Raw genomic sequence first — 22,970 nt, forward strand, 5'->3', positions numbered from 1 at the left:
GGGAATCTGGATTTCTGAACTTGCCAGACTATAATGAGTTTCTTCCAACCCTCTCTTAAGGGGGTGTTGCAAATGACAAGCCCGAACTTTCAATCCTGCTGGGTAGTAATGATCACCTTCTTTTCTATGGTATCAGAGGGGGTCTAAGGGACTTTCACAACCAAGGGAACAGCCAGGCCAAGTCCCTCAGTGTCAGGGAAGAATATGTTCAGAGTAGTAATGAGATACCTATCCCCCCTAGTAGGATTCTACCAGCAGAGGAACCATGTGAAAACTGATCTTCTACCCCTTCTAGTAATGAGAAGGACTTCTCTCCAGGAGGTTCAATGGAGGACAAGAGCAGAATTTGGACGTTTAACCTGATTTGGCATTAACTAAGTGATGCCCTTCTTCCCTGCTTGAGCAGTGTCACAAGTGACCTGCTACACATTTAAATAAGACCCGGTGGTTTCTAACACAATACCAAAAATATTCAGATTTCAATTGAAGCTACTTATCATATGAAGTATCAGGAAAATCTGAACTTGAATGAGGAAAGACCATTAGTACATAGCAACAGACAGATGATACAGATTTATCTGACAAGGGCTTTAAAGGAACTATCACAAAAATGTTTCACTGAACAGTTATGAACATGCTTGAAACAAATGAAAAAAATACAATATCTCAGTGTGAAAAGTTAGGTCAACTGTCAAGGTAGAGATATGTGTTCTCACAAGGCTGCCCTCATTTTTTTATACCAACTGCAAGGCTGGGAGTTTTCCCAAAATACCCTCCATTTTGATAATTCACTGGAAAATCTCACAGAGGTCATTGAAAGCTCTTATACTCATGGTTATACTTTATTACAAGAAAAAGATATAGATTAGCCAGCCAGGAGAAATGTGAATAGGGCAAAGTCCAAAGGAATGATCAAACTTGGAATTTCTGTTTTTCTTTCTACATCGAGTCATGATGTTTTACTTTCCTGACATTGATTTGTGACAATATGTGTAGTGTGTTACTAACCAGGGAAACTCAACTGAGCTTCTGTGTCCACAGTTTTTATTGGGGTTCTATCATATGGGCATAATTGTTTGATGGCCCATGCCATTGATCTCAGTCCCCAGGTCAACTGAAACTGTGTGACCCAAAGCTTCAACACCTCATCACATTGTCAGTCATTCTGGTGTGGTCAGCTCCCATCCTAACTATTATCTGCTGTGGCCAGCACCCTCCCTAAATAACAAATAGACATAATTCAAGGTCCCAAGGAAAAGAAAGACACTGCCTTCAGGCATGGCAGATATTTCCTCCCAGGAGCTGAGAGCAAAGACCAGACCTCTTTTTGGCAAATATAAATGTTTTGTGATATACTTTGGGAAAAAAAAAAAAAAAAGTTATAGGGAAGACCATATGAAAATTTTAGAAGTGAAATATAACTAAAACAAAATACTTGGTGGATGGATTCAATAACAGAATCAATGAATTGGAGGCTAAAACAATGTAAATTACCAAATCTGGACAACAGAGATAAGTAAACTTGAAAAAAATGCAAAAAACAAACAAAGAATACAGAGCTTCAAGGAACTGTGGTACTCTAACAAAAGATCTAACTTTCCAGTCTTCCGAATCTTACAAAAAGAAGACAAAGAAAGAGAGGGCAAAAAATTATTCAAAGACATTGTAGCTGAAATTTTTCTAAAATTGGCAAAAGCCACAACACCTACAAGCTTAAGAAGTTGAAAAAACCTCAAACAGATGGACACAAAGAAATCCACATTAAGACACATCACTTTCAAACTTCTGAATACTATGGATAAAGAAAAATAACATTGAAAATAATGCAAAATAACACTATACTTCTAAGGATACTTGGTTTGAATGACTTCTAATAAGAAACTACGGAAGCCAGAGGAAGTGACACTGTTTTTCAACGGTTGATAGAAAAGAAATGTTAAGCAAGAATCAACATCCTTGAAAAATATCCTTCAGGGATTAAGGAAATGATAAGACATTCTCAGGCAAAGAAAAACATAGACAAATTTTCACCAAACCACCAACCCTAAAGTGATGGCTAAAGAAGTTTTTTAAACAGAAAAGAAGCAATAAAACAGAAGAATCAACACATCAAGAAGGAAAAAAGAATAACAGAAACAGTAAATGTACAGGTAAATAGAGATACAATAGACTTTTCTTCTTGAGTTTTCTAAGTCATATTTGATAGCCAAAGGGGGGAAAACTGTACTACTGTCTGATGTGGTTCTCCATGTATGTAGAAAAAATATTTAAGGCAATTATATTACAAATGGAGAGGAGAAAAAGGACTTAAAGGAGATAGGGTAGTGTCTCTACACATTATTCAAACTGGCAAACCTCTGCACTGGCATACTGGGATAAGTTATGTGTGTGTGATGTATACCTATCACAACTATTTAAAATGGACCTACACAAAGAGAACCATTCAAATACTATAGATAATATTAAATTCTAAGAATGCACAGAATGGCAGAAAAAAAGAAAACAAAAGAAAAATGGGGAACAAAAAGGAACAAAAAAAAACCAACAAAACAATGGGAGAGTTCAGCTTTCACATATCATCAATAATGTCACAAAATGTAAATCATTTACTATACTTATGTTAGACAAAAATTGTATTCAACCATAATGTCTCTCATTAGGTAAATGGTTGAAAAATCTGCGGAGGATATATACCATGCACTTCGACTCACTAATAAAAAAGAATGAATAGTGGCATTGGTACACACAATAATCTGGATAAATTTCAAGGGCATTATGCCAAATGAAAAAAAGACAGACACTCTCAGTAGATCATATATTGCCTAATTCCGTTTGTGTAACAGTTTCAAAATTTAAAAAAAAAAAAAAAGTAGAGATGGAAAATTAATTACTACTTGCCAGGAGTTAGGGATGGTCAGAGGAAGAGGGACAGGTTGACTCCAAAGGGGTAGAAGCAGGAATATCTTTGCAGTGAGAGAATAGTGTTCTGGATCTTGACTATGGTGGGAATTAATATATCTACATTTAAAATAAAATAACATAGAATGTACACATCCAATGTACCACTGTCAATTTCCTGGTTTTGATATCGTGTTATGTTGGTATAAGATGTACTCATTAAGAGAAACTGAATCAAAGATACACATGATTATGTCTGTACTAATTTTATAGCTTCCTGCAAATTTTTATTTTGAAATAAAAAATAAGGTGTGCTTTGGGCATCTGGGTGGCTAAGCTGGTTAAGCGTCTGCCTTCAGCTCAGGTCATGATTCTGGACTCCTGTATGGAGACTCACTTCCAACTCAGTGGGAAGTCTGCTTCTTCCTCTCCCTCTGCCCCTCCCCCTGCTCCTTCTCTCTCTCTCTCAAATAAAACAGAAATAAATACATGAATAAATAAATAAATAAGGGGTGCTTAGCACTAAATAATGGTATGCTAAATAAAGTTTACCTTCTATTTAAAGAACACAGCTAATAACTTCTAAAGTCCCTGAAAAACCAGTTGGAGTTAAACTCTGGTGATTTTGAGTTAATTATACATGATTTATTAAGTATTTTCACATACTAGCTCATTTAAACATCACAAATCCTCCTCAGGGGCTACTGTTATTACTTGTGAGAATATTTAACTTTGCTGGATTTCTTACCTGGTTCTGCAAAAATTCTTAGTCTCTTAAAAATATATTCACATACTATAAGAATTAGATTATTTTCCCCTGATTCAGAAGCTAATTGCTCTGATCTGAAATGTTAATAAAACTTTAACACCCTAAGAGGGCCAAGTGGTTACAACCCACGCTGAGTTTCTTGCTTACACCCCAAAGTTCCAGGAAAACAGCAGAAACTATCTCCCTACATATGAACATTTCAAGGAGGGCTGAAGATCCAGAATTTGCAGACAATAATGCAAAATTTGCAAAGCACGGAGCTATCTGACTCACAGACAGATTTTACCTACACAATAGCACTGAATTTCAGATTCAACCCCATTTGATCTCAAGATATTTTCAGGTAGGGAAGTGGACAGGACAGCTGCCTCCTTGTCTATGTGAACAGAAAAGATAATTTTTCCTGGACCTTGGTCAGGCTACTTGTGGAGAAAAAAATATCAATATCACCTTCATCATGTCACTCCATGTCATTCCAGAGGTAAGGACTAGGACAAAGGGGGCAGACACATCATTATTTACTGTGAGGTATTTCATAAGAAATCTGTCTTTGAACCAGAACACCTCATGTGCTCATGCAGGATAAAATTAATAACAATGAATGTTGCAAATCCAACATTCCTGCACTTTACAGAATAGGAACCTGTGTCATAGATATGTTAAATAACCTTCCCCAAGGTCATAGGGTCTAAATAGACTGCTCCAGAGTCTGTTCATAGAGCTGCTCTTCTGTAGTGGAGAAAGCAGCAATTTAATTTAACATGATCACAAACTAATATTAGATAAGATTTCCTGTGTCTTTCTCACAGTAGATCTACTTTGCTAGAAAAATGATTCACGTTGTATGCAAAGCAAATTTTATCTTGTTTTCATTGAGCGATTCCTTGGGGAATTTTTAATTGGATTGATAAAAATTCAGGATTCCTTTTAATAATTTAAAATAGGGCAAGAGCATATTAATAATGACCACTTTTTTTGTCAAGAATAGGGACTGGGTTAAGAGTATAGACAAAAAGGAATGTCAAGACCTGCATTTCCATGGCTATTTGGAGACCTGGGAATATCACATTTAAGATTACAAACAGTCTCTGGGAGTTCTCAATATAATTATGTTTTCCTTATTATTTTGCAAGGGTGTTAATTGCCTACTAGTAATTAAGTTCCCATGTGACTGTCAAGAAATGTAATCAATAGTAAGAGCAGAGGGACCAAGCTGTCGTGGCTTCTGTGACCAATATCCTCTTCTCATCCCTGGCAAGGTGTTTCTTTTTAATAAAATGAACAGGTGCAAATGTTCGAGGTTACTCCAGAAAGCCACCAGCTAAATCAGTTCATCTCATACTTCTGAAATTAAAATGTAGCCAATCAGAACTTTGAAATATAATTGCCTCATTTTCAAACTTAAATACATTATGAGCCTCCTGCTAGTGTTGCACCTGGCAAATCTACTTATTAAAGTCATGAAGGGAAGAATTTGCTGAGACATTTTAAATATTATGCTGACATTGTAATAAAAGAAAGGAGGAAGGTAAGTATGATCTAATTCTACTGATGTCTGCCCAGTTTGGCAGATAGTGTTATTCCTGTGAAGTTGATAACCAACTATCAATCATGGAAATATTTCAAACAACTTTGTACTAAGAAAAACAAGGTAAATTTAAGTATATTACCTCCTTTATATGTTTTCAAATGTCCTTGACTTGTTTCATTACTCAGATACTGTTTTATAGTTTAATTCACCCAATTTGCTTAATATTCTTTTTTTTAAAGCAGATCTGTTTTCCTTCAATGCCATAGTGTTGTTTATAAACACTATGTGAGTTAACAGGTAGGGTTTGTAAGGAAGATGAAATTCAATCTCTGTCACTGCGCTGGCAAAACTATCACAGGCGTTCTGAGATGTGATTAATCTTCATCAGCAGGCAAAGAAGATACAGAATCAGTGTTAAGATTTTTGCCATCAGTATTTTAACCTATGATTTTTTTAAAAACTGCTTATTATGGAACATTCCAACTTGCCTGGGACTGTGTGATAGGCTCGTGGTACTTCCTTAGGTATCTTCTCCTTCCTTTCTCAGATGCCATAAGTCATAATGAAATATTGGATTTTTAATTGATAAAAATGTACCCTTGTAAAGTTTGAGATTGCAACTAGCTTATATGAAATGCAATTACTCTTTATGAATTATAAAGATCTTATAATTCATATGGTTATAATACTAACAATAATGACAGCATACACTAATATTCAGAAAGAAAAATGTACACATATTAAGTGTGGGAAAATTCACAAATCTAAATATAATAAAAATGGAGAAACATAATGTGCACCAAAGAATTACGTCCAAGCAGCAACCCATGATATCCCATTGTTCTATGTGACTTAGAAATTACAGGTTTATATTATTATATGCAGAACCATTGAGGAATATGTGTTACAGAATTTATAATATTTCAGCTTTTAGAATAAGACCATGATCTATTTTTTAAAGATTTTACTTATTTATTTGAAAGAAAGAAAGAGCACAAGCTGGTGGGGGAAGCAGAGAGAGAGAGAAGACTCGCCGCTGAGCAGGGAGCCTGACCCTGGGCTCAATCCCGAGATCACAACCTGAGCAAAAAGACAGACACTTAATCAACTGAGCCACCCAGGCACCCCAGAATAATAATATGATTTTTTAAAAACCGCTTATTATGTAACATTCCAACTTGCCTGGGACTGTGTGATAGGCTCGTGGTACTTCAGGAAAGATTTGTTTCTCAAGGAACTTAGGTAAGATCAGGAGTGGTTGTCAAATTAATTAAAAATTAATAAACTTCAAACAGTATTCTGTTTGAAGTTTAGAGCTTCTTGGGTTTTAGTTTGGTAAAATATGGGCCTGTGGGATTTATTGCCAAAATTTATTACTTCTTGTATTTCTGTCATTTGGTAATTTTATTTTTTTATTAGAATTATGCATGAGTGGTAGGGATTTTTTTTTTTTTTAAATAGCTTGATACTGAGTCCCAAAATAATTGCAATGACACATATATTATGTTGTGTGTAGGTTTGTTGTCACTGCATAACTTTGTCTGTCCTGACTACCACTGAAGTTGCATGTCGGGGAAGGTACACTTCCGTGACAAATCACAAACGAACGAAGAAGATATTGGCCTAGTGGTCGATGGATTGATCATAAGGAAAGATGTCAACCTGTGTAATCTTTTCTAATGCTGTCATCTGCAGCTGTTTACAGGGGAGGCCTCCTGTCTCCTGCAATTATAGCTTTAAGGAAAGGAGTTAAAAAACAAAGGCTTCGTGTTATGGGTTGATTGCAAATGGCCGTGTTTGGCCATGTGTTAAAGAAACAGATGAACTCTCTTCTGAACTTTCTTTCAGAAAAGAATAAGCTCTTTTTTGGGACATGAAATGAACAAAGTCCAGAAATTTCAGGTTTTCAGACTTAAAAGAGCTAGCTGCTTCTAGTGTCCAAGAATTACAAAGTGGAAGAAAAAGAAAGCCTAAGGGACACATGTTCAGTAAAAGATAAGGATAAGGATGTGGTCTTCTGTTAAAACCTTGATAGCTTCAAGGTAGTCAGTCCTCTTTACATCTAAGACAGGCAGAAAGGCAAACATGTAAAGAGATGTAGCAGATCTAAGAACTATCCCTGGACAAGAACTGTGAGTTCAGTTACTGGTAAGAGAATCATAAAAGGAAGAACCTTTCAGAAAGTAAAACTAGGGCCTAATTAGGGAATACTTCCCACCTCCAGAATGGGGAGTCCATAGAGCGTGTTGGAAGTTTTCAGGTGCCGTGAATAGTGATTTCTATGTGTCTTCTACTCACACTCTTTACAAATGGTAGTGTTTATTGTGGTTATTTCATCTCTCTTACACTCGTTATCAGAGGTATGAGAAGCAAATAGATAGCTCATAAATGCTAAATAACTCTAGTTTGACTTGTAGACTGATGCGATCCATATCTGAAATTGATTCACAGGTTAGTTCACATCTCTCAAATAATGTGGCCTTCGCACTTGATACAGTGATGAGATATTTGGGTTATCTCCCCTGAGGAGAATAGGGTACATTCTATATGTAGGAGGAAGAGAGGAAATGGATATTTGATGAGCAGCTGGGTACACTACCGAGATGGTAATACTTACCAGTACTCTATTTGCTCCTTTATTTTTCCTGGTCTTCTTGCAGTTACATGTTGCAAGTGACAAGTGTTACAAATAAAGCATCAGTACAAGTAAAGTGCAGAATTTATAGACTAACTCAGTAAAAACAAAAAAAACACATGCTGCTTTCTCTTCCCCTACTGTGACGACTAAGAAGGCCTTATGTTCCAAGGTTTGCACTTAGAAGAAGGTAGAGCCTCCATGAGCCTGGGATCCAGTAGAACCCACTGCTGATCCAATGGGCCTGTAATATGAGCTAAAAAGAAGGATTGTTTTTGCTTTGTATGTAGGTTTTGGTGGATACACTGTTATAGAAGCAAAATGTAGCCTCTCCCATCAATTACAAGATATATAATAGAAGATAGATAATAGATAGTTGATGGATAGATGATACTGATAATAACTAAATACATAGATTTCTGTTAATGTTTTTAGTGTTCTATAAAAAGTAAAAATTATGCTTTTTGTTCTCTTAATCTACAATAGAAAAAAAGAAAACTATAATTTATTTGTAAAACATGAGAATTGTTCCTAACCCTTTCTTGAATAATTATACTGACTGAATTTATTTGTACAGAGAAGAAACTTTTCTGGTCAGGGTCTAATGTTTCCATGGGTTCCAATACAAATAAACATTCCTTGAAATTAAGTAAGGTTTTGTGAACAACTAAAATCCATTGGAACATAAAAATAAGTGTATTTTTATTTTAGTTCTTTGTGTTTTGGCCCACTATATGAAAGATGGCAAGATATTTTTTAAGTAATATATCTTTGGTAAATTACTATCATAATGCTTACACAATAGTGAGGCATCACATTATTGAACATTTATTTGGGAGCTTGAAATATTGGTTCTATTGTAGATGAATCCCTCTGATAACCATTTTACTAGCTTTGCAATTTGCTATTTCAATTTAATATTGCCAGTGGTGTTAGACCTGCTATTACTTTTATTGCTTAGATTACTACTGAAAATATTGTTGTGAGAAAGAAGTAATATTGCTATGATTTCATTATTAGACCACTTTTCTTATACACAGTGCTAGGATTCTACAAAAGCATCAGGCTCTAACACCATATGGTATCATTTATATCTTTTATGACTGGCTCTCAGAGTTCTCCACTAAGAATAGTAATGGTGATTTTCAGAGCTATGATCATAGAAGCTCACTGTTACATCAGATTAAATACATATGAGGTTCCAGTTTTGAAACTTGGCAGTGCATTGTTGGGGAAAATCATCAAATAATGGTTGTCTCAGCTTTGTTTTTCTGCCCCAGGTAATCCCAAAATAATTTATGATTTAAAAAAAATAAGATTTTCAAAAAGCATGCAGCAACAGTTAAATTTAGACTAACATGATTTTTATTTTTGATTTTTGTTATTTTTGTTATTTTTGATTATTCTGCTTAGATTATTTGAAAACTGAAACATTATGTGTTATATTCTTGGGGAATGAATATCACAAATTCCCTTTCCCACAAATTAATAGTGTAACTATCTTCGTTGATAAGTACAAAAAATGTGACGTTGCTTCATACTATGAAATTGGTCCCATTGGTTGTTATCATTAATACATAATGTTATTACATATAAAATATATTATTAAGGTATTACATGTAAAACATATGTAGCTATTTTATATGTTAGTTACATATTATATGCATTTGTTACTTAATATATAAACTTAGAATATGACAGCTTATACTCATATTATTCTTCTGTTCAACATTTCTCAAAATGTAGTAGAAGGAAAACTGGCGGTCCCTGTGATACCTTTAGGAGGTCCACAGATTAAGCCTCTTGGTATAATGTTCCTGAAACCTGACTGCTTCTTTTTTCACTTTCATTCTCTTATGAGCATATAGTGGAGATGTCTAGAAGCTTCCTGGTATGTGATAGTGCAAAAAATTGAATGCAGGAACAGATATGAGAATCAGATGTTTTCTCTTAAACAAGATAGTTAAAGACATTTGGAAAACTGTGAAATAATGCCAATCTTTTAAAAAATATATTTTTGTCTCAAAATATAGTTATATTTCAGAATATGTTGCTTATATGAAAAATGTTGATTACTGTTATTTTACATGAATTACCAAATAGATATTTAACTTGGTAAATACCTATAAACTATCCCACGTGAACAAAAATCCATAGGGTCATCCGTGATTTCTAAGAATGTAAGAAGCTCACGAAAGAAGACGGTGGGTCTTTTTCTGGTCCATCCTCAGTTACAATAATCCATGCATTTCAGAGAGGGATGGTGGTGCCTATGTCACTTCACGGAATAGAGGAGACGTAGAACAAAGTCTCTCCTTGCCGTCGGGTTTTCTCTCATAGTTACAATACAGTTGCTTCACCTTCAGGCCTGCATTTCACTCAGGAGAATGCAGGAAAGGCCTAGAAGGAAGAAGAACAATACCAAAATCTGAAAAGCAAAACTTTATCTGTACCCCTGACACAACCCCCCCATCCAACCCCTGCAGATTGCTGCTTTTGTTTCACTGGCCCGGATGTTGTTACAGATGCACCAGAGAGGGCAAATCGTTTTATATTTGGTCCCACTGCTGTCAGCAATAACACCGGTGCTCTCCAAGAGACAATGGCTATGGCAGGAAACCGGCCAGGGCTGTTTCACCAGCTTTCTTCATCTGAACTTAGTAAAATAAAACCCCTAAAAGCATAGGGGAACAAGGGGCTCGGAATGGGACATAATGCTTACATGAGGAAGGAACTTGGAAAAGGAGGAAATAAAAGGGATAGACAGAATGAGAGAGACAGCTAAATCCACTTTCTGGAAGCCCTGGAACTGATGGAAAAGCCGGAGTCTGCGGATAGGTCCCAGAGGCCGCATGCTTCTAGCGACGGAAGATGCAGCCTGTGGAGAGGTGTTTGGGTCTTGCTTCTTCTGGGCAAGTAGCAATTTTTGTGACAAAGGCTCAATCTGTAGAAGCCACCATGTCACTGAATTTGGGGAAGGACTGTCTCTGTCGTGTGTTTATTGGAATAAACTTCTGAGAATAGTGGTTTCCACTTCATATCCAACTTCCACATCCCACAAGTTTCTCTGACTGGTAAATTCTATCCCAGAACTGTTCAAGGAAAGGGATGTCGGGGATGTCGGGTGATGACGGTGCCAAATCCATAGCAAATAACTGCCTGCGACTGCCACTAGTCTGTGACATGTAAATGGCAGCTCTGAGAAGTTTTGATTGGGAATAAATAGAATAAGCATGAACAATTGGCAGAATCAGATATTGTTTTTATTTTAAAAATGTCAAGGTCTCAACAAACTTAGGTCATATTATAAATAACGTATTGGGGGCACACAGTACAAAACACATTTGGTTAATTGAATCTAGGTAAACAATCCTTCAAAAATTAAGAACTATGAGGATATATTTTCATTTCATGCATAATGAAAGTAGAGAACATAACATCTCTTAATTCTACATAAAAGAATATATAAATATTTGATGAAGGAGTTAGTATAAGTATACAACCTAAATTACTATCTTATATATAAGAATACCTATATCAATTTTATGCATGCGGATACATACAAACATATGTTCAAGCATTTATTTGTCATCATAGGCACTTACTCTGTCTTACTGAAGGTTTTATCATATATTTTTTACGCTAGCAGATACTTCAATTATATGTAAGACTTTTACAAGAAAGGAAGAAAAATTAAAGCAGATTTCAAATGAGTATCATACAGCCACATAACGGCCTGGCTTCTCCAAGCTTCCTAGATGTGTGTAGAGACTTCTATTTAGCTGCTGGAGATAATCTCCTCGTCTTAATAGTTTCCCTGTTGTTTCGATGCAGGAACTTTGTTGCTTTTTTCCCCCAGAGGTTTGGCTATTTGAAGGGTGCGTTTACCCTTTGTTAAAGTTAGATTTTCCAAAGCTCTAAAACAATACCTTAAACTTCTGTCAAATATCCAGGGACTCAGATAATCTCTCCAGAGTGCATTGAGAGTCCTACCTATACTTGGAATTTTACTGGGAATAAACTGTAACAGAATAGCATAATATTCTTTATGCTTACTGGTAATTGCCAAACTGAACCTTATTTAAAAAATGGTGTTTTTGTTTAATAATTTTATAATTGTCTTATCTGAAAATACTTCTTAATAGTTAAATAATATGTGCATTAGTATTATTTTAATGATTATATTTTCATGTATTTTTACTAATAACAACAATAGTAATAATAACAACACAGTATATAAAGTACAAGTTATGGGTGAAAGTTCTTAGTTTAAGTACTAATTCAGCTTTTCTGTAGACCTGTGCTTGTAGGGAAAATACTAAATTTCTTTGGCTTCCACTTGAATTATTGAAAAGGAACAAAGGGCGCCTGGATGGCTCAGTTGGTTAAGCGACTGCCTTCAGCTCAGGTCATGATCCTGAGTCCTGGGATCTAGTTCCAGTCTCCCAGCTCCATGAGGAGTCTGTTTCTCCCTCTGAACTTCTACCCTCTGATGCTCTCTCTCATTTTCTTTCTCAAATAAATAAAGAAAATCTTAAAAAAAAAAAAAGAATTAAAACTGCTGCAAAAAATGAACAAGGAAGGGTGATGTTAGATGGGCTTTTCCTACTTTAAGAGAAAGTGTGTATCTTTTGTGAATTGCTGGCTATTGAAAGGGTATATGATGTAAAGGCTCTTACTTCCCACCAACATTACCCTTTCTCTGTCTGATAGTAGGCACATGGTTTCTAATGAACTCGATCTCATAGACAGACGTTGCTTGTGAGTTCCACAGTTTCTCTCTAGGTATTACTTACAGCGCTTCATATCTAGAGGTGTGTATTCAACATCTCCAAGTCATGGTTTTAGTATTTTTACCATAGAACATAGCAATAACTATTGTGTAGAATTAAGAGAATTTGGTGCCTACAGGAGTACTTGATACTTAGAAGATACCGAATGTACATTTTCCTTATGCAATCGTGAATATGTAATTTTACTTTTGCTTTTAAACAATGCTTAATTTTTTACAAGACATTTGCAATATTTAACAATATTCTGAAGATTACCTGTACTATAATTTCACCATCTGCAATTCATTTGCCATATTTTCACCCATAAATTAAGAAATTTATCTATATTTTTATTTTGCAATGTTGCTTTCAACCTGAATTCCCTTTTTCCATAGTAATATTCAGGCTTAGAATTATAACACACATATTATTTCAATTCTGTTTTCCCACATGGGTAACTCTTAACTTCGTATTTTATATAAACTCAAACTCTACCTTTCCAAATGAATTATTCTGTATATGTTTATATTTAGCTTTGACTATTTCTCTTTGGATCTTGTCAATTGGTTTAGCCCATTAAGAAATATATATTTAATTCATACTATATGTAATGTATTGTCTTGGGCTTTTGGAAGGGGAAAATACAAAGAAAAGTAAAATGTTGTCCCAACTCTCAGAGAAATATAAAATGAGCTCACCTTTTATATTTCTTTGAGTCTATTATTGTCTTCATTTTTTTCTCATAGTTGTCTCTGTCCAATAATTCCATAATTCAAATTAGTTTCATATTACATCTCAGTTAAACTGGCCTGTCCTATTGTGTTGCTATAAGGTTAGATATAATAGCTTTTGTGTAGTCTACCAAACAAAATATTTTTATGTAGAGAATAATAATATTTCCCCCTGTTAACTCTCTCTTGTGTTTTTTTTTAAGGTAGGAGTCATTTTTTTTAATCAAAATTGGCTTGTTTTGAACTCTAATTAAAAACTGTCACTTTGAACAAATGAAGAATATAATAGCACCTATCCCCAAGGACTGTTATAAGAATTAAATGAGATAATCCATGTAAAGTGTCCAGCATAGCACACACAGAAACACTAAATAAATTATAAGAAGAATAATAGCTACCATTTATCACTAATTATATGCGGTATTTTATTGAGTTTTCATGGTAATTAATTTAATTTACACGGAAAACCCATGAAGAAAATACTATTGCTTTAGCTACAATAATTATGATTGTAGTTTTAACAGTTAACTAGCACAGTGATAGGCACACAACACAAACGCTATAAATATTTGTTATACTTTTGTTAAGCTCTAGATTATAATTACCTTTACGGTCTCAATTAACAGCATCAGTCAACATTCTTTCAAGAACAGATTCTGACCACAGTAGAAAAGGAATTTATTTGAAGATATGGATTGGATAGTTCACAGAATCAGCAGGAGGACTGGAAGTTCTGACTCAGAGGCTATGCCAGGAATATTCCTTAAATCACACAGCAAGAGCAATTCCTTGAGGACATCAAGGAGCAAAGGATCTACAACTGGGTCCTCTGATACTCCAATACAGATTATTGAATTCGTCATTCTCAGTAATATTGCTAGATAATTCATTTGGTGCAACTTCCAACATTTGTACACCTTTGTTATGAAGGTTGTTGAAGGAGCCATTACCTGTTCTTCATTTTGGAGGGGATATCCAAAAGTGCCAGGACCACTGACTTAGAAATTTCATGCAGGCATTGAGTGCCTCAGTTGTCATTAGATTTATTTGTAGTCCTTGTATACAGCTAAGGTATGGACCCGCAGCCAGCATAACAGCTACTTGTGTTTTTCACATCTTTTCAGTATGACGTCGTTAGCAAAATACTTCCTGTGGCATGAAGAGATGATCTATGCTCCCATGAAATAAATTGTACCACAGAGGCTATGAAATGATTGAACTTCAGGATACAATGAAAATGTTTAACTCTTGTACCTGACACATGAAAGAAAACTGCTTCTGGTATATTCTCTGTTGACAATGATAGAGAAAACAGTTTGTACCAGAGAAGAAGTTCTATCCCTAGTGCCAGGAGTCATGCCACCAGTAAGCTACCACATCTGGAATAGCCGTCTTAATTAGAGCTCCTCTATGATTAAGCTGTAGCCAACATGGTGAGTTAATTGGAGATGGGGTATGAATAGTATCCTCACAATTTTCAGTACTGAATGGATCTCTAATTCCTGCAATTTTGTCAAGTATACAAAACAAGCAATATCACTTCAAATTTAGCCTTTTGGTAGAAAAGGGAAGCTTCATTTTGTCCTTCTTATCTTAATAGACCTTATTTCATCATACGTTAGGAAGCCAATGTTCTCCTATTCTAATTCTTTAGTCAGGGACTGGGAAAATGAACATGGCATGAGTTAAGGTCCCACTGGGCCTAATTTGAGGGGGACTCAGGGAAAACCCCATTTACTGTCTTACTTCTATAAGGCAGCACACTGATTCCTGGAATAGTCTGGCATTCAGGAGCCCTAAGAATTAATTCACAATGAAAAGGAAAGATTTGCCCCACTTAAACTGTGTTACAGGAGTTCTGAGTCTTTGAAATAATTCAGGACTGGGAATTCAATAGGGCCTCATTCTTCTCTCTCCTGATGACTCAAGTCAGGTCTTCATCACCAGATTTAATTTTGTTTTCCAGTTATACAAATCAAATAGGACCTCAGGGCAATGGTCCTATATTTAAATCCCTGGTACCATGAGTTGATGAATAACCTATAAAATTCCTAGGCTAGATCTTTCCAAGTAGCACACTGGACTTGTTGCATATCACAATACCTCTGTTCATTGTAGCTCTGATGATTAACAGCTGCTCCCAGGACTCAGTCACAGAGTATTAATTGTATCCTGATTGAAATGAGAATTTTCTGATTTCACCCAGATTTTCACACTAACTGGCATCCCAGCCAACAGAAAACAGCTATAGGATTCATCAGAGATGTCAGCATTCTTTTCACCAACATGTGTAATGTTTTCTCCAATAAAAATTAGCAAATTCTTGATAGTCTATTGGAAAATTAATCTTAGCATAGTTTCAAAAAAGCCCCTGGGTCATGATGGGTGATGGAAGTGGGGTGTGATGAATTTTGGCTTCCCAGTGAAGGTCACTGCGTTGATTAAGATTATTACAAAGGCTGAAAGCAAGACAGCATGTCTGTGAGACAAAAAAGAAGGTGCTCTTTCTTGGGGGCAAGGAAACAAGCGTTCATAATTAGTGCTTTAAATTTTTCCTAATTAATTTCAGTCCTCCAGTAGATCTACCTTCCAGTTCCCATGTTCCCATGCCTTCCCAATCAGTGTTCTTTCTAACTTTAATTTAACAGATCTGTCAGGAATTTAAATTCAATCTTGGGATCAAAGTTTGTTTTGAAGCCCTACAGCTGCAAGAGATAAAAGAGGACTTTAGCACAGTCTTTGAAAGTCTCCAGCATTCATTCTATTCTTTGAGAAGAAAGTGTTGGCATTTGAGGTCTCTGAGCAAGCCATCTTTATTTGTAGGAACCAACTCACCCTCAGTCTTTGCATTTTTCATGTTCTGCATGCAGTTCTATGCAAGCATATAGTCTCAAATGCTGTTTCTACACATTCTAGATGAGCACAGGTGGTATTTCTATTGGTAGACTTCCACTCGTAATACCATATGGATTTAAAAAGCCTCTGTCTCAACTAGTGTAGGACACCAAGTATATGTTGTCCCTATTGCCCATGAGAGCTATTGCCAAATGACTTCAGTCTGGCAGATTCTTTGCTGCAAGTAAGAAAAACAGGCTCTAACCAACCTAATCTGATAAGAAATTCATTAAAGGATATTATATAGCATTAGGAATCATCAAGTAACCTAGAGAGGCATACTCGTGCCACATATAGTCAAGATGAAGCCGAAGTTTTACACAAGATTTATTTAGTGAGGTCATCACTGCTAACTGCAATAAATGTTAGACTGTTCCAAACACTACCATTGCTGCTGTAACCACTACTTCCTAAGGCAATTGCTCTGGGCATCTTCTTTGCTATTGCATCAACAGCTTAAGATTCAAAATCTGGGTGGGTACAACAGATTCCTAAAGTTTATATGATGCCCCTACTCTCTTCTGCATGGGCACTGGGAAAGGCAAGACCTGAGTCTTGAAGATTTTCTAGTTAAAGCTCTGCTTGGGTAATTCTCAAACATTCCAAAAGGAGTTCATAAACAGGGCAACCCAATGAAGGCCAAATCACCTGGCTCACTGTATTAAAGTATTTTAATATAAAAATGTGCTGTGTCTTTCAGAGAAAAGGAAAGCAGGGAAAACACAACTTACTTCTGGGCAGCTGCTGGGGAATTAGGGTCAGTTTTAGATTTATGCCCTTTTGGACTCATCACTTTGTAGCCTCATAAATCGGCGGTTCACAAGCTATTGAACAGGCTTGCCATTTACCTTAGGCAGCATTATAGTATTTTGTCAATTTCAGTACAAATTCTATACCCATGACTTACAGAATGGTGGGAAGAGACTTGCACTGATATGTGGCCACTCAAAGTCATACCAGTGATTCACTGTAGAGGTTGGAAAGATTCTGAACTGATACAAATCATTCAAATAGCCCTTATGAAATGTTTGGATAGTTTAAAAAAAAAAACTTTGTAAAAGTAAAAATTGAATAATTACAGTCAGAATTATGGAGGGGGTCAAACTCTGTATTCATTGTACTCCCTCGGGGATCAGATTTTCATTTCCACCCTTGAGAACTTTCTGCCATTCAGGATACTGATGACCTGGATTTTCTCTCTTTCAACTTTTTTTCACATCAGCCCTCTTCCTACTCACATCCCCACTCGTTTCTCAATTTCATATGTTACCTGCTTAAGGCCACAATTTCAGTGGTGTCAAGGTTTGCCATTAATTAAGGCAAATCTTTGCGAGTGAAAATCAGAAGATAGAAGAATCCATGGTATCTTCTAGAAAACTGGGTCTCGAGGAACAAAAAGTAACTTCTAACAGGGTGTTCCAGTTGGGCAATAACTTGGAAGACCCGTGATGGGAATAATTTGATGTTTATTTCTCAGCTCTGGAGGTAGTACTTAACATAAGGATAAATCTATTTTAGACTAAACCAACAGATTTATAAATTAAAATCCAGCCATAGAAACAGGATATATTTTTCCATGTGTTCAGGGTACAGTACTGCATTCAGGGTATGGAAGTCGTGTTTGTTTCATTAGCTCATTGCTTATAGGAAATTTGTGTTACTGCAGTTGTTATTAATATGTATTATTTCAGAAAATCCTGCATTCCCAACCATAAGCAGGAGAGTTGCATTTGAAGGCATTAGATTGGTAGTGTCACAAAATCAGAAATGATGATTCTGTTTAAAAACAATGTTTCATAGATTCTTCGAATATATCTGACCCACATTTTTTGGTCTGTTACCGTCTTTCATTTTAAGATGCCTTGTTCCCTGCATATTTTGCTAGATACTATACAATATTTTATTATGATGATGAGACTGTTTCTATACTTTCAGAATAATTAAAATTGTTATCCATAAAGCATGGTCATTTCTACTGAAAAGATACTTTGATTGTCTCAATATGTTAATTGTTCAGAAAAAAAAATGCATGAAATGTGAACCAACTGGATTTTACTTTTGTATTAACAAACAATTAAATAAGATCACTTTTTTTTAAATGTCGTACACATAAGACATGCACATAGTGCATTGATAATTCAGTAGTATTTTAGGCTTTTTATATTGATTCACAATATTTATTTCAATTTTAATCAAATACCACATTCATATGAATTCACAAAAACACGAGTTTCCTCCCTCAGTCCTTCCTAACCATAGTCCTGCTTTCTAATAGAAGCAGATTCTGTTCTGGATTATTTTCATGGATTTATAACTCAAAAAAATTTCTAAATAATAATGAAAAATACCTGATTATTTTTCTACAATTTTGAGGAGTAAATTATATGTTCTCGAAGCTCTAAAAAAATTTAGAATGCTTTAGGAGGAACTTTGGTGCCTCAATTGGTTAAGCTTCTTGATCTCAGGATTATGAGTTCAAGTCCTGCATCAAGCTCCACACTGGGTGAGAGGCCTGCTTAAAAAGAAGAAAAAAAAAAAAAAAAAGAATGCACAGCACCTTTGAAAATATACTCTAAATCAGTTCTGAACAGAGATTCTGAATATTTAAAAATACATAATCAGTAATATTGGTCAGTGATTTTCATGCTAATCAATATAGACAGAAACATAAATCAGGGTTTACCTATTTATGACTGGTTATTTTATACCCTGAAACTTTCAGTTTTCTACTCTTACCTATTTAATTCAATTGTGAAGCATGAGAATAGAGTACAAACATATAAATACATAAGCTCAGTATGTTAATGCCTTAGGTATTAATCAAAATTTTTGCTAACATTAGAGGTAAGAAAGTAAAGATCATCTGTATTCTACAAACATAATAAAGTCAATAAAATTTACATGAAGGATTAGTGGAGGGATTATTAATTAATTAATTAATATTTAAAGCACTTAAAAGAGTTCTTGTCAAAGTAAGAACTAATGAGAGAGACAAAGGGAGATTGGGATGGGGGAGAACAAATTAGTTCCAAAATTAGCTAATTAAATATTGGGTGTTAACTAGAGTTACTATCAGGGGAAAGGAGAAAGAAGGATCAAAACTTGTTCAACTATTTAAAAAAAATACTTCATTTTTAATAGAGAAGTAGTAGCAGTATAGAGAGTCAAGATGATGGCTCTCTAGTCTTCTATAACTTACTGGAAAAGAGTCACCTAGCCTAATTCTCTTTGCCTCTGCAGAGTTCATTCACATCGTGCATTTTTCTCCACATTATTCTTTGCTTCATGTGAATTCGTTTTGTTAAGACCAATTGACTATAAATTCCTGCAAGCAAGAGTGTGTTTATTATTATTGTTGCTGTATTATTTTGTTTCTCCGTAGTCCTCAAGACCATGCTAAGCAAAAGTACTCAGTTAGTACATACTTAACAGGTATTTCTGGATTAGTGTCTCTCTAATAACCTAGAAATTAAATTTAGTTTTTCTGGGTCATTTTTATATAACATTAATTTGTTTTCTTTTACAAATTTACTCACCCCCAAATGTATGGCTAGTCATTGTTTACTTGCCACTTGAAAAGCAATAGTACTTGACCTTCAAAATGGCTTTTGACAATAACTGTAGGATAAAATGTTATTTTGCTCCCCAAATCATTGTATTTTCTTTTTGTAGTTACATAAATCGCTAATATAACAATTCTTCTGTATCATTCACATCTCATGTCCACATTCTATAAATATGGATTTTACTACTTGCCAAGCATAAAAGAAAAGATAAATATTTCTGGAGATTCTCTTGACTTCTATGTAGAATGAATTTCAGAAATGGGAGATGTTATTTTAATATCAAAAATTATCTCAAATCATTTGCCATTTAAAAAAATAAGATGAAAGGTTTATCCATGGTCGCTCTCATGGACCGAAACATCTGTATGCTCTGTGCACAACAGGTGTTTAATAAATGTTTTGAATGACTGTCAGTAGTGACTCTTAATGACTTCATAATGAAGTAATTATTCAAGTGCCATGTTAAAACTGTGTTTCTTAGAAATTACATAGTGATGGTTTTCAGCTGACATATAATATTACATACACTTTGGTAATATAAAATACATTTCATTTTAAAATATTATTTAATTTGAATAAAATTTACTAATTTAGAGACTTTCAGAATAGTATTAGAACAAACAATGAAAATAATTAAAATATGCCTAGCCATGAAACAATAAAGTCTTATCAAAAGTGTTCAAGTAAAAGATGACAATGAAATGAATGATTAGTTTTCAAAGTGGCGACATCTGCTCTGTGAATAATCCAAGAAATGCTTTCCAATTTCCATGCATCAATTCTTTTATTCAAAAGAGGGAATTTCTCAAAAGAGACATATGGGACCAAACGAAATGTAGGGTACTGTGAAATTGGAATTTTAAAATGCATCTCTTATTTATACCCTGCTTACTTAAAAAAAAAAAGATTAAAGCATATCAAATGGATACATCTTCAAAAAGCTACCTTAATAAATCACTTTTTTCCTTTTATTTTACTTTTTCCTTCTTCTTCTGGTAAGAGTTGATGCCATAAATGTCCAAAAGATGCCAGAGCTCTGTATTCATTTGCTCTAGATGAAGTAATAACTCCAATATACACGAATGTAATTTTTTATTAATTGCCAAAAAGTTGTATTTGTAGCATTGATGAAAAGTCTGGATCTGAATACTGAAATAGCTCTAATACATAAAATAAATACAAATTAATTGCTCTAAATATGTATATGTATTAATGTAATTTGCCCAAGTGAATGGCATAAAGAAATGATAATTTGGAGGTTTTAAAACATTGTGTTAGACACACAACCTAGAAATGGCTACTGACACACCTTGTCCAATTCCAGTTAAATAAAAGTAGCTGCAACAGAACATTTAAAACAACTGTTTTTGAGTTGGATATTTAAAACTAACTAAATGGTGATTTAAAAAGCTGTTTATAACATCATACAATTTTAAAGTGAAATGAGACTATTATCATCCACAAAGTACACTGAAAAATTCAGTTTCAAAAGAGGAATTGAAGGCAAGGAGAGGCTAAGGTTTAATGCATACTATGTAACTTTTTGATGGGTAGAATAATGACTAAAATATCATCTGTCTCACTTGCCAAATAATACTTCTTTAGCCACTGAAAACACTTTAGAAATCTTGTTGTGGGTTCCTGCTTTTTGTGGGGAGGTAACTCAGTCATCTACTACAGTGAAATGGGTGCAACATGATATTCTTAACAAAACTGATGTTTTAAAGAAATAGTAAAAGCAATAGAAAGAGTTGGGTTTTGTTTGTTTGTTTTGTTTTTGCTTTTTTTTTTTTTTGAGTCCCTCTTCATATTTGCTTTGGAAGAAAAAGTGAGGTGGGGGAAAGGCTATACTATCTCTTCTTGGTGTATGAAAATGTTTTAATAGAGGTAAAATTATATAACATAAAATTTGTCATTTTATCTGTATGATTCAGTAACATTAGTTACATTAACAATGTTGTAAAATTGTCACCCCAATCTTTTTTCCAAAAGGTTTTCATCATCACAAATTGTGTAGCTAATATGCAATAATGTTGTATTCACTCTTTCCTTACCCCCTGGTAAATTCTAATTTATTTTTTTAAAGATTTTATTTAATTATGTATGTATTTATTTATTTATTTGACAGAGAGAGAGATCACAAGGAGGCAGAGAGGCAGGCAGAGGGAGGGGGAAGCAGGCTCTCCACTGAGCGGAGAACCTAATGCAGAACTTGATCCCAGGACACTGAGATCATGACCTGAGTTGAAGGCAGAGTCTTAACCCACTGAGCCACCCAGGCACCGCTCTAATCTATTTTTTATCTCATGGAACATGAATATTTTAGATATTCTATATAAGTGGAATCATATAATATTTGTCTTTTTTTTTCTGATCTAGCTTATTTCAGTTATATATTTTCAAGGTTTATTCATGCTGTGACATGTATCAGAACTTCATTTTATTTTTATGAGTCAATATTCATTTATGTATACCATAATTAGTATATATATTCATCTATGGATGGATAGTTGGGTTGTTTGCATCTTTTGGCTGTTGTCTCAGCTACCTTTTGTATTTAGATAATTAATAGTGAGATGATTGCTTACTTTAGTGTAGCATTGACTTTTGTTTCTTTGTTGGTTAATCAGACATTTGAGAAGAAAACAATTTCAGATATGATAATTATCAGCATAAAAACAAAGCCAGAATTAGAGCTTTAAATTCTTTAAAAACTTTTCTCTTTGGTATACAGTTTGCTTTTAACTATTTTGTTTGTTTTTTTGTTTAACCAGAATTCATGGTTGACTATTATATTTTTTTGTTTTAAAAGCTTTCTCTTTTTCTTTGAACATTAATATGATCACTTAGTAATGAATATACATTTTCTATACTGAGTAATGAAAATATTTCTTTAATATAAAAAACCTAGAAAGAAGTATTGATACTAATGCCAAAAATGAAAGCTAGATTAATGACTTCTACTTGTGGGAGAAAGTTCATTCAAATACCATTGAAAGGAGAACATGGAAAAATTAAATTCAGCTTAAACTTTCTGGCCACACTATTTGTTTTAGTGCAAATTATTTTAATTATCTTTTACCATGAAAGTTCTATTTTAAGGGGAATAAAAAAGAAAACAATTCTAAAGCATCAAAAAAAAAATCCCAACTTGCTATTAATTTGCTACACAC

At 34.5% G+C, this 22,970-nt stretch overlaps 1 protein-coding gene across 6 annotated transcripts in view; it reads left to right on the plus strand.

Moving 5' to 3' along the window:
- BRINP3 (BMP/retinoic acid inducible neural specific 3) overlaps nt 1-22,970 on the plus strand; it is a 392,688-nt gene that overhangs the window by 300,017 nt on the left and 69,701 nt on the right. The gene's annotated exons all lie outside the window — the stretch shown is intronic.

The sequence above is a fragment of the Mustela nivalis genome (assembly GCF_964662115.1).
Source record: "Mustela nivalis genome assembly, chromosome: 16".
NCBI lineage: Eukaryota > Metazoa > Chordata > Mammalia > Carnivora > Mustelidae > Mustela > Mustela nivalis.